This window comes from Salmo salar, chromosome ssa01, assembly GCF_905237065.1.
Source record: "Salmo salar chromosome ssa01, Ssal_v3.1, whole genome shotgun sequence".
Lineage (NCBI taxonomy): Eukaryota > Metazoa > Chordata > Actinopteri > Salmoniformes > Salmonidae > Salmo > Salmo salar.
In genome coordinates, this window is record NC_059442.1 from 122,524,723 (window position 1) to 122,535,817 (window position 11,095).

Consider the following 11,095-nt stretch of genomic DNA (forward strand, 5'->3'; position numbering starts at 1 on the left):
CTGTTTTCTATACTATTCTACTGTATCTCATTCACTTACTAATGCTTACATATCTTGCATTAGTCATCTCATATGTATTTACTGTTTTCTATACTATTCTACTGTATCTTAGTCCATTCCGCTCTGACATCGCTCGTCCATATGTATATAACCTTAATTCATTCCTACTTAGATTTGTGTGTAATGGGTATGTGTTGTGTAATTTGTTAGATATTACTTGTTAGATATTACTGCACTGTCGGAGCTAGAATCACAAGCATTTCACTACACCCGCAATAACATCTGCTAATCACGTGTATTTGACCAATAAAATTTGATTACATTTTATTTAAAAATGATATTGTGTGCCTGTGTGTGTGTGGGGTGTGGGGGAGAGAGACACAAAGAGATAGAGGGAGATAAAATTGGGATTGGGTACAATGCTAGATCTATGATCAGAGGCAACTCTATTTGGGGTAAGGGGGTTGAAAGGCAGTGAAACACACAACAGCACAGTTTGGGCAGGAGAGAGAAGTCAGAGCAGCATCAGGTTTCCTCTATAACAATCCTCCTCAGTTCTTATTTGTCAGCTCTTCTCATCCACAGGACAAGCATAGAAAAATAAAGAATAGAATGACAGACAGACAGACAGACAGACAGACAGACAGACAGACAGACAGACAGACAGAGTGCACCAGGGCTTACTCGGTTGCTAAAAAAATCAAGCTGGTGTGTGTGTGTGCATTTACCACACTAGACATCTTAATTCAAACTCAGTGAGCTCTTGGAAGAATGGGGCAATGTAGGGGTTGAGAACAGCTGGCTTCCTCTGGGCCACCTTGTCATGCACATTGTCCAATCTACAGGGCTCATCATCTTGGGTTGATTTGAACCAGGAATCTTTACAGGCATACATTATATCCAATATAGTTTATGAAATCAATTGAGGCATTGAACAAATACAAATTAGACAGCTAGATACACATACTTCAAATCCTAGCTAATTAATAAAACATCGCTATAGCCTCCACAATACCACAGATTATTTTACCAGGCTCACAACATTTTCTTTTATTTCTTGTGCCACCAAACGTTTGCATACTACTAGTAAAGTAAACAGGTTTAGCTAATATTGTAATATTTTGGAACAATGTTTATATTAAACAAATGATTAGTGGGAAGAGTCTATGCGGACACTCTTGGTCTGTAAAACAATGACGTATGCCTCACAGCTGAGAGCCGAGTGAACCAAATAGTGATGGGAAGTTCGGCTCTTTTTACTGACTCTGGTCTTTTCATCTTGTTCAGTCAAAAGAACAGATTTTTCGACTCATTTAATTAATTTGAGTCAGTAATGCCCAGAGCACATAGGACCCCCTACCGGCAAACGATGAACTGAAAACTGGAATGAGTCATTATTCAACAAGCCTCTCGTTCACGTTGTTAACAATAAGGGGCTTATTGGAGCTGTAATTTGTGACTGAGACTTGTAAATGTGTGCTTTAAACAATGTACATTTGTTGATTGCTAGGCATACAAATACAATTATTTCTTGATACATTTGAAACGAGGTTTAGTTGTGGCCGGACGAGATTGTGAAAGACTCTTTGTGAACGAATGCATTGCTATGTTTGAACAACTCTTTTTACTGACTTGAGAGTCATGATTTGTTTTGTGAGTGACTTGTTCATTTAGTACTTCATTTGAGCTGCTAGTGCTGGCCGCAATGAGTCCTACAGTAGGATTAATACAGCTCAGCAGCTCCAGAGACTTTCTCTGACCACCAATTCTACAGTGTTTACTGTTGAGATAACAGAAAAGTCTTACAGTGCCCCTCTCTCTGAGGCAGACCTTTGAGCGTTTGCTTTATTCTGCCTGGAGTGCCAGATGGGTGGGATTTACATTTCCAGGACTATTCTATTGGTCCATTAAGCCAGGAAATCTCAATAAAGCAGTCCAGCTACTGCAGACCCGCAGGCACAAACTGTAGCACCTGTGCCGTTGCCAAAGACTAACCTCTGGTTCATCTCTGGCACAGGCCGATATGTAAATGTCTTTCCCATCGCTGGCTGCATGCTTTTGGGCATACTAAATATTTTCTTGGAGCCAACACACATGTAGTCCACACATCCAGTTTGCACAGCTGTGCCTGCCATAGGAACAACGTGTCATGGTAAAGAAAGTTAGAGACAGGAAATCATATTCCATGGTTATACACAGATGGTTGATAATACAAACATAATACAGAACTGCAGTGACAATAAATCTGTATGATCTGTCCCAATAGCAATAGAAACAGGATGGATACTGCTTACTGCAGTTTCTCTCTCTCTCTCTCGCTCTCTCTCGCTCTCTCTCTCTCTGGAATACATAGTTATTTCGGTGTAACCAAACAAAATAAATGGATTAATACACCGTGAGTAAAAGAAAGTGACATACAGTATCCAAACCCTATATGCAGCTAGTTAGTGAGAGGGAAAGGCAGTGGGCACTCAGTCACACACCAAACTGTTGCAGCGCATTACCAGTACATTATCACAGGGGAGGGACAAACACAGTCCTCTGCTGTCATAATGTCCCTAACACTGCAGTCCATCATTAAAACAACCTTTCTGTTGAATAAGGGAGATCTGCTGCGGCTGCAGCTGGGTCCCACTGCTTCCAGGACCTACTACAGTCTGGAGCCGCTTTCTCCAGCATTCCTGACGTTCCTTCAGCCTGGCCCTGGGCTTCAGACATTTAAATCAGTGCCTCCCCCTTCCATCAGTCCCCTCCCTCCCTATTGTTAGGTTCTTATTTTTCAGAGTAAATAACTCACGGACACTAGAGAAGTAAGTTTTAACCAAGTTTAATTCTGCCCAAAGGTTCTGTACAGCTGTAATCAGACAACCCAACATTTGTCCCATCCAGATATTTATATCCCACTTAAGACACTCCTCCTTCTCTCCAATCCTTTCATTTTATGGCTCTACAGGAAGCTAATAAAGAGGGTAACAGGATACCAAACATGTATTACTCTCTTAAGAGAATCTTTCCTCACCTCCTGACCTCAACCCCTCTTTCATCAATACACAGATGTCCATCTGTCTTTCCTGTATCAACACGTTGCTCTCCTCTCCTCAATCAAACTCATTCCAAAGCCTTCTGGCTTTCTACAGAGAACCCTAAACTTTCTCCTTTGATTCTATGCTTCTTCTCTATCATTTATTTAATATCTCAATGTTCAAAATGGCGAACCCAACACTATGCTGTCACAGACCGAGACAGTGACAGCTCTTCCATCAGTCCCCTTCCTCCCTCTGAAGTCAGAGATAGTGACTGCCCTTCCATCAGTCCCCTCCCTCCACTGTCAGAGACGGAGACAGTGGCATCTCTTCCACCAGTCCCCTCCCTCCCTCTGCGGTCAGAGACAAAGTGGCAGCTCTTCCATCAGCCCCCTCCCTCCCTCCCTCTGCTGTCAGAGATGGAGACGATGGCATCTCTTCCATCAGCCCCCTCCCTCCCTCTGCGGTCAGAGACAAAGTGGCATCTCTTCCATCAGCATTCCAAGGATCCACTGTAAAAAAAAGTTTGCTCAACAAAAATGTTGCCTTTCATTTAACATGTTGTTCTCAAAAACATTATTTGCTTTTGGGATGCGGTGTGTTATTTTTCTCTCGTGTTGCTAGCCCAATATTGGTAGGCCGTTATTTCACTTAAAGGCTCGTAACTGCTTATCTCTAACTACTTTGGTTTACATGTGTCACGTCCTGACCAGCAGAGGGAGGTATGGTATCAGTTTAGGGTCAGGATGTGGCAGGTTTTTTGTATGTTAAGGGGTTTGTGTTGGTGATTAGACTCCCAATTGAAGGCAGGTGTGTTGAGTTGCCTTTGATTGGGAGTCTTATATAGTGGTGTGTGTTTTTCTTTGGGGTTGTGGGTAGTTGGTTGTGATCACTGCTTGGTTAGCCTGGCACACTGTTGCCGTTGTGAGTTTTGTTTGGTTTTCCAGTCGATACTTTACTTGTTTTTTCATCAATAAACATGAGTATCCACCTTCCTAATGACGGTTGTTACAACATGGATAACAATGTACATTTGAGATGAATGTATAATTTAGATAATAGAATGGAGTATTGCACTCCCTCAGATTGCTACTGTATGCAAAAGCAGTGTTGTGATGAAGTCGTGTAGTCTGTAAACTGCAGCCAAGCCATTCAGAGCCTGAGTTACTGACTGTAGCTCCAGAGAATCCCCATATCACAGAGGGGCCAAATCTGCTGTCTTACTATATCAGTGGAGCTCAGGGAGAACCACCAGTTACCAGGACTATCTCTGCTAAATGATAGCCCCATCTTGGGGACTCAGGTTGGGCTTCTCTCTGTATATATAGCATAGACTAGTGAGGAAGCATTAGTTAATCACTACAAAGAATAAAGATAAAGATGGTAGCTACATGTCTTCAATGTAAACTGGTTGATAGTCAGGCCCACTTAATGGGGAGCTCAACTCAAACCTTGTACTTTTCATTTCAGCTTATATATATATATTCTTCAAGTGACTAGCTATCAAAATATCCCTTAGGATCCCCAACAGGATTGCCTGGCTACCCAAACTCCTTGCTCTGGCCAAACGCTATGCCACGCCCACCAACGTTAATTTCTTCTCAGCAATGAGTCTGAATCTGACTACATCCCCGGCGATTTCTAGAACGCAAACACATTCTAACCGTCCTCAGAAACCGATGTTTTTAATTTCACCTTTATTTATTAGGCCAGTCAGTTAAGAACAAATTCTTATTTTCAATGACGGCCTAGGAACAGTGGGTTAACTGCCTTGTTCAGGGGCAGAATGACTGATTTTTACCTTGTCAGGTGTAGACCTTAGAGTGAAATGCTTACTTACAAGCCCTTAACCAACAGTGCAGTTTTAAGAAAATGCCACCCCCAAAAAAGTATGACATAAAAATAACAAATAATTAGTGGGGCTATATACAGCTGGTACCGGTTCAGAGTCAATGTGCGGGGGCACCGGTGTCGAGGTAATTGAGGTAATATGTAAATGTACAATGCCGTTCAAAAGTTTGGGGTCACTTAGAAATGTCCTTGTTTTTGTCCATTAAAATAACATTAAAATGATCAGAAATACAGTGTAGACATTGTTAATCTTGTAAATGACTATTGTAGCTGGAAACCACTGATTTTTAATGGAATATCTACATAAGCGTACAGAGGCCAATTATCAGTAACCATCACTCCTGTGTTCCAATGGCACGTTGTGTTAGCTAATCCAAGTTTATAATTTTAAAAGGCTAATTGATCATTAGAAAACCATTTTGCAATTATGTTAGCACAGCTGAAAACTGTGGTGCTGATTAAAGAAACAATAAAACTGGACATCTTTAGACTAGTTGAGTATCTGAAGCATCAGTATTTGTGGGTTCGATTACAGGCTCAAAATGGCCAGAAACAAATCACTTTCTTCTGAAACTCGTCAGTCTATTCTTGTTCTGAGAAATGAAGGCTATTCCATTCGAGAAATTTCCAAGAAATTGAAGATCTCGTGCAACGCTGTATATTACTCCCTTCACAGAACAGCGCAAACTGGCTATAACCAGAATAGAAATAGGAGTAGGAGGCCCCTGTGCACAACTCTACAAGAGAACAAGTTCATTAGAGTGACTAGTTAGAGAAACAGACGACTCCCAAGTCTTCAACTGGCAGTTTCATATCGTATCTAGAATTTAAAGGCACATAACCTCTCCTTAATATGCATTTTCTCTTAAAAAGCCACATTATTGTAATGTGGAGACCCATCCAGTTCAGGTGCTTTGGGTATCACCCAGTCACACCAGCCATAATTCTTGTATGCAAATGCTGCATAAGGAGGCAGTTGGCTGAGTGATTGCAGCTGCTCTGATTTGTTGTGTAGAGATAGTAAAGGTACTGTAGCTATGGTACACTGTTCAGGCTTCTAAGAGCCTAAGCAGATCTTCTGCCTTCCCTCCTCCTTGCGTGTGAGAAATCTGCTGTCTACAGGAGGCTAAATAAATATCTTTGTCACGCGGTGCCTGTGTGTGACTGGGTGGGTGGGTAACTGGATTTGACAGACACATTTAGATCCTAGGGAATTCTTAGGGAAGGCAATTATGTTAGTATACAGAGGAGGTGCGTAAAGCCAAGCTTGTATAGGCCTGACCACTGATACTGACAGCCATTTTGATTCCTCTCAGTGTGTATCATTTCATAATTCAGCCACTGAAATATACCCATATTATTATTATAATACACATTTATTAAATAAGAATGTAAATTACTTATTATCTCACTATATACAGTAAGTCATTGTGGTACAGATTTCACTTTTTATCCCTGTCTCTGTGTACTCTCATACATTTATCTGAGTAGTTAGCAAGATTTAAGTTAATTAAACGTATTACAACAGTTAAAGGGCAGTTTGCTTCAGACCATAATATGGTGCTTAATTCAATTTCACAAAAAGCAAACTTTTCTCTCGGTTGGGATACTGATGCAATTTCATCTCCCTTCCTCTCAATTAATCTCCCAAAAAGTGCTTTCTGTGTCTCGACTCTGGGGCAGATTGTCTGGTGGTATTGTGCCTCAAAGAAATGACCAAGAACTTGGGGTTCCTTGTGTCAACTCCTGTAGTAACGCCTTTGAAGTGTTTAGGCGATGTCTTGTAGTTCGAACACAGAGTGCCTAAGCTGAGTTGGAAATGTGGTCCAACTTTAGCCTGGTCCCAGATTTGTTTGTGCTCTTGCTAACCTTTATGGCCATTGTCATGTCAAGACAGCACAAACAGATCTGGGACCAGGCTAGTCCAGCATTGCTCATTGAGGCAGGATGAGCCCTGTGATGGGAGAGCATAATATACAAGGAAATTCTCAAAGCTGCTAAATGAGAACCTTGACGACCTTGTACCTAGCCGGTGGGGATTCCGGTGGGGTGCCCCTACCCAGGCAGTGGCAGTGCTGGCAACACTAGCTGCATTAACCCATGGGGAGGGGGTCACACTGACATTCAGAGAGGGGACATATTATTGTGGCCCTAGTGGCACAAAATCATCAAAGGTCTGACTGCACAGAGATGCTTTGAAATATGGCTACAATGGGGGACCATGTGTGGGTGTTTCAGGGGAAGGGAGTATATCTGATCTCCATCACCTAGGACGTGACAATGGTTAATCAAATCTCCCAATTTCTTCCCATTTTTGCAGGCCTTCTCATACAGCTGCAACTGTATATGCATTCGTAAATCAAGACCTTTCTTGAGTTGGGCTCTGGGACGGTGCAACTGTTGAGCATCTGAGTCTGTGGTTGTTTTTGGGGGAAAGGGGCTGAGTGTGTGTGAGTGTATGTACAGTGAGGGAAAAAGGTATTTGATCCCCTGCTGATTTTGTACGTTTGCCCACTGACAAAGAAATTATCAGTCTATAATTTTAATGGTAGGTTTATTTGAACAGTGAGAGACAGAATAACAACAAAAACTCGTGGAGTTGCAATGATCATGAGAACTGTGAGGAATCAGCCCAGAACTACACGGGAGGATCTTGTCAATGATCTCAAGGCAGCTGGGACCATAGTCACCAAGAAAACAATTGGTAACACAATACGCCGTGAAGGACTGAAATCCTGCAGCGCCCGCAAGGTCCCCCTGCTCAAGAAAGCACATATACATGCCCGTCTGAAGTTTGCCAATGAACATCTGAATGATTCAGAGGACAACTGGATGAAAGTGTTGTGGTCAGATGAGACCAAAATGGAGCTCTTTGGCATCAACTCAACTCGCCGTGTTTGGAGGAGGAGGTGGAATGCTGCCTATGACACCAAGAACACCATCCCCAACGTCAAACATGGAGGTGGAAACATGCTTTGGGGGTGTTTTTCTGCTAAGGGGACAGGACAACTTCACCGCATCAAAGGGACGATGAACGGGGCCATGTACCGTCAAATCTTGGGTGAGAACCTCCTTCCCTCAGCCAGGGCATTGAAAATGGGTCGTGGATTGGTATTCCAGCATGACAATGATCCAAAACACACAGCCAAGGCAACAAAGGAGTGGCTCAAGAAGAAGCACATTAAGGTCCTGGAGTGGCCTAGCCAGTCTCCAGACCTTAATCCCATAGAAAATCTGTGGAGGGACCTGAAGGTTCGAGTTGCCAAATGTCAGCCTCGAAACCTTAATGACTCGGAGAAGATTTGCAAAGAGGAGTGGGACAAAATCCCTCCTGAGATGTGTGCAAACCTGGTGGCCAACTACAAGAAACGTCTGACCTCTCTGATTGCCAACAAGAGTTTTGCCACCAAGTACTAAGTCATGTTTTGCAGAGGGGTCAAATACTTATTTCCCTCATTAAAATGCAAATCATTTTATAACATTTTTGACATGCATTTTTCTGGATTTTTATGTTGTTATTTTGTCTCTCACTGTTCAAATAAACCTACTATTAAAATTATACACTGATCATTTCTTTGTCAGTGGGCAAACGTACAAAATCAGCAGGGATCAAATACTTTTTTCCCCTCACTGTATCCCACAACTGTTGCGAGGGAGTAAAATATGTTAGGGACAAAATAGGATGAATCACAATAATTGTTTGCTAAAATGTAATTTTTGTAATGGTAATACTGGTAAGAGGCAACAATACTTGGAATAAACTGTCTAAATTACTACAAATATGAATGGCTAATTATGGGTTTAATTATATATATATTTTTAATAGCAATATATAATACAAATCGAGGTGAGGGCGATGGAAATGCTGTTGGCAGTTAACCTAAGATAGCGCCGGAGCAGAAGGCAGACGTTTTATGTGCCCACAACCGATTGTGTTTTTTGTTCGTTTATCTGCGTAACTTATTTTGCACATAATGTTGCCGCTACCATCTCTTATGACCAAAAATAACTTCTAGACATCAGGACTGCGATTACTCACAACGGGCTAGCAGAATCCTTTTTCTTCTTTCACGTCTCTGACGAGCCCGAGGCGGAGGATATACGGCTCCCTTGGGAACAGGCCCGACCCCCGTGATCTGAGTGAGGAGGCGGAGAAAGAGGGGCCGGAGAGCGGGCTGCCTTCTGAGAATTCGAAGGCGATCAAATAAACTCCACTTCCCTCAATTCTGCTAGCAAACGTGCAATCTTTGGACAATAAAATCGACGAGTTGCGTGGAAGATTAAACTACCAACAGGACATTAAAAACTGTAACATCTTATGCTTCACGGAGTCGTGGCTGAACGACGACAATATCAACATACAGCTGGCTGGTTATACGATGTACCGGCAGGATAAAACAGCGGCATCTGGTAAGACAAGGGGTGGCGGACTATGTATTTTTGTAAATAACAGCATATGCACTATATCTAAGGAAGTCTCGAGCTATTGCTCACCTGAGGTAGAGGTCAGTTTTTAACACCATAGTACCCTCCAAACTCGTCATAAAGCTCGAGACCCTAAACTCATCATTATGCTCGAGACCCTGTGCAACTGGGTCCAGGACTTTCTGACGGAACACCCCCAGGTGGTAAGGGAAGGAAACAACATCACCACCCCGCTGATCGTCAACACTGGGGCCCCACAAGGGTGCGTTCTCAGCCCTCTCCTGTACTCCCTGTTCACCCATGACTGCGTGGCCATGCACGCCTCCAACTCAATCATCAAGTTTGCAGACGACACTATAGTGGTAGGCTTGATTACCAACAACAATGAGACGGCCTACAGGGAGGAGGTGAGGGCCCTCGGAGTGTGGTGTCAGGAAAATAACCTCATACTCAATGTCAACAAAACAAAGGAGATGATCGTGGACATCAGGAAACAGCAGAGGGAGCACCCCCCTATCCACATCGATGGGACAGTAGTGGAGAAGATGGAAAGTTTTAAGTTCCTCGGCGTACACATCACAGACAAACTGAAATGGTCCACCCACACAGAGAGCATGGTGAAGAAGACGCAGTAGTGCCTCTTCAACCTCAGGAGGGTGAAGAAATTTGGCTTGTCACCAAAAACACAAACTTTTACAGATGCACAATCTGTACAGAGAGCATCCTGTCGGGCCGTAACAGTTGCCTGTTACGGCAACTGCTCCGCCCACAACCGTAAGGCTCTCCAGAGGGTGTTGAGGTCTGCACAACACATTACCGGGGGCAAACTACCTGCCCTCCAGGACACCTACACTACCCGATGTCACAGGAAGGCCAAAAAGATCATCAAGGACAACAACCACCCGAGCCACTGCCTGTTCACCCCGCTATCATCCAGAAGGCGAGGTCTGTACAGGTGCATCAAAGCTGGGACCGAGAGACTGAAAAACAGCTTCTATCTCAAGGCCATCAGACTGTTAAACAGCCATCATTAACATTGAGTGGCTGCTGCCAACATACTGACTCAAGTCTCTAGCCACTTTAATAATAAAAAATTTGATGTAATAAATGTATCACTTGTCACTTTAAACAATGCCAATTTATATAATGTTTACATACCCTACATTACTCATCTCATATGTATATACTGTACTCTATACCATCTACTGAATCTTGCCTATGCCGTTCGGCCATCGCTCATTCATATATTTATATGTACATATTCTTATTCATTCCTTTACATGTGTGTAAAAGGTTGTTGTTGTGAAATTGTTAGATTACTTGTTAGATATTACTGCATGGTCGGAACTAGAAGCACAAGCATTTCGCTACACTCGCATTAACATCTGCTAACCATGTGTATGTGACCAATAAAATTTGATTCAATTTTATTTGATATTATGATACGCTGTAGACCACACTACCTACCGAGAGAGTTCATCTGTATTCTTTGTAGCTGTTTACATACCACCTCAGTCAGAGGTTGGCGCTAAGATAGCATTGAATGAGCTGTATTCCGCCATACGCAAACAAGAAAACGTTCACCCAGAGGCGGCACTCCTAGTAGCTGGGGACTTTAATGCAGGGAAACTTAAATCAGTTTTACCAAATTTCTGTTGGCATGTTAAATGTGCAACCAGAGGGAAAAGAACTCTGGACCACCTATACTGAGGAGTATTTATGTCTGTGATAAAGCCCTTTTGTGGGGAAAAACTCATTCTGATTGGCTGGGCCTTTCTCCCCAGTGGATGGGCTTG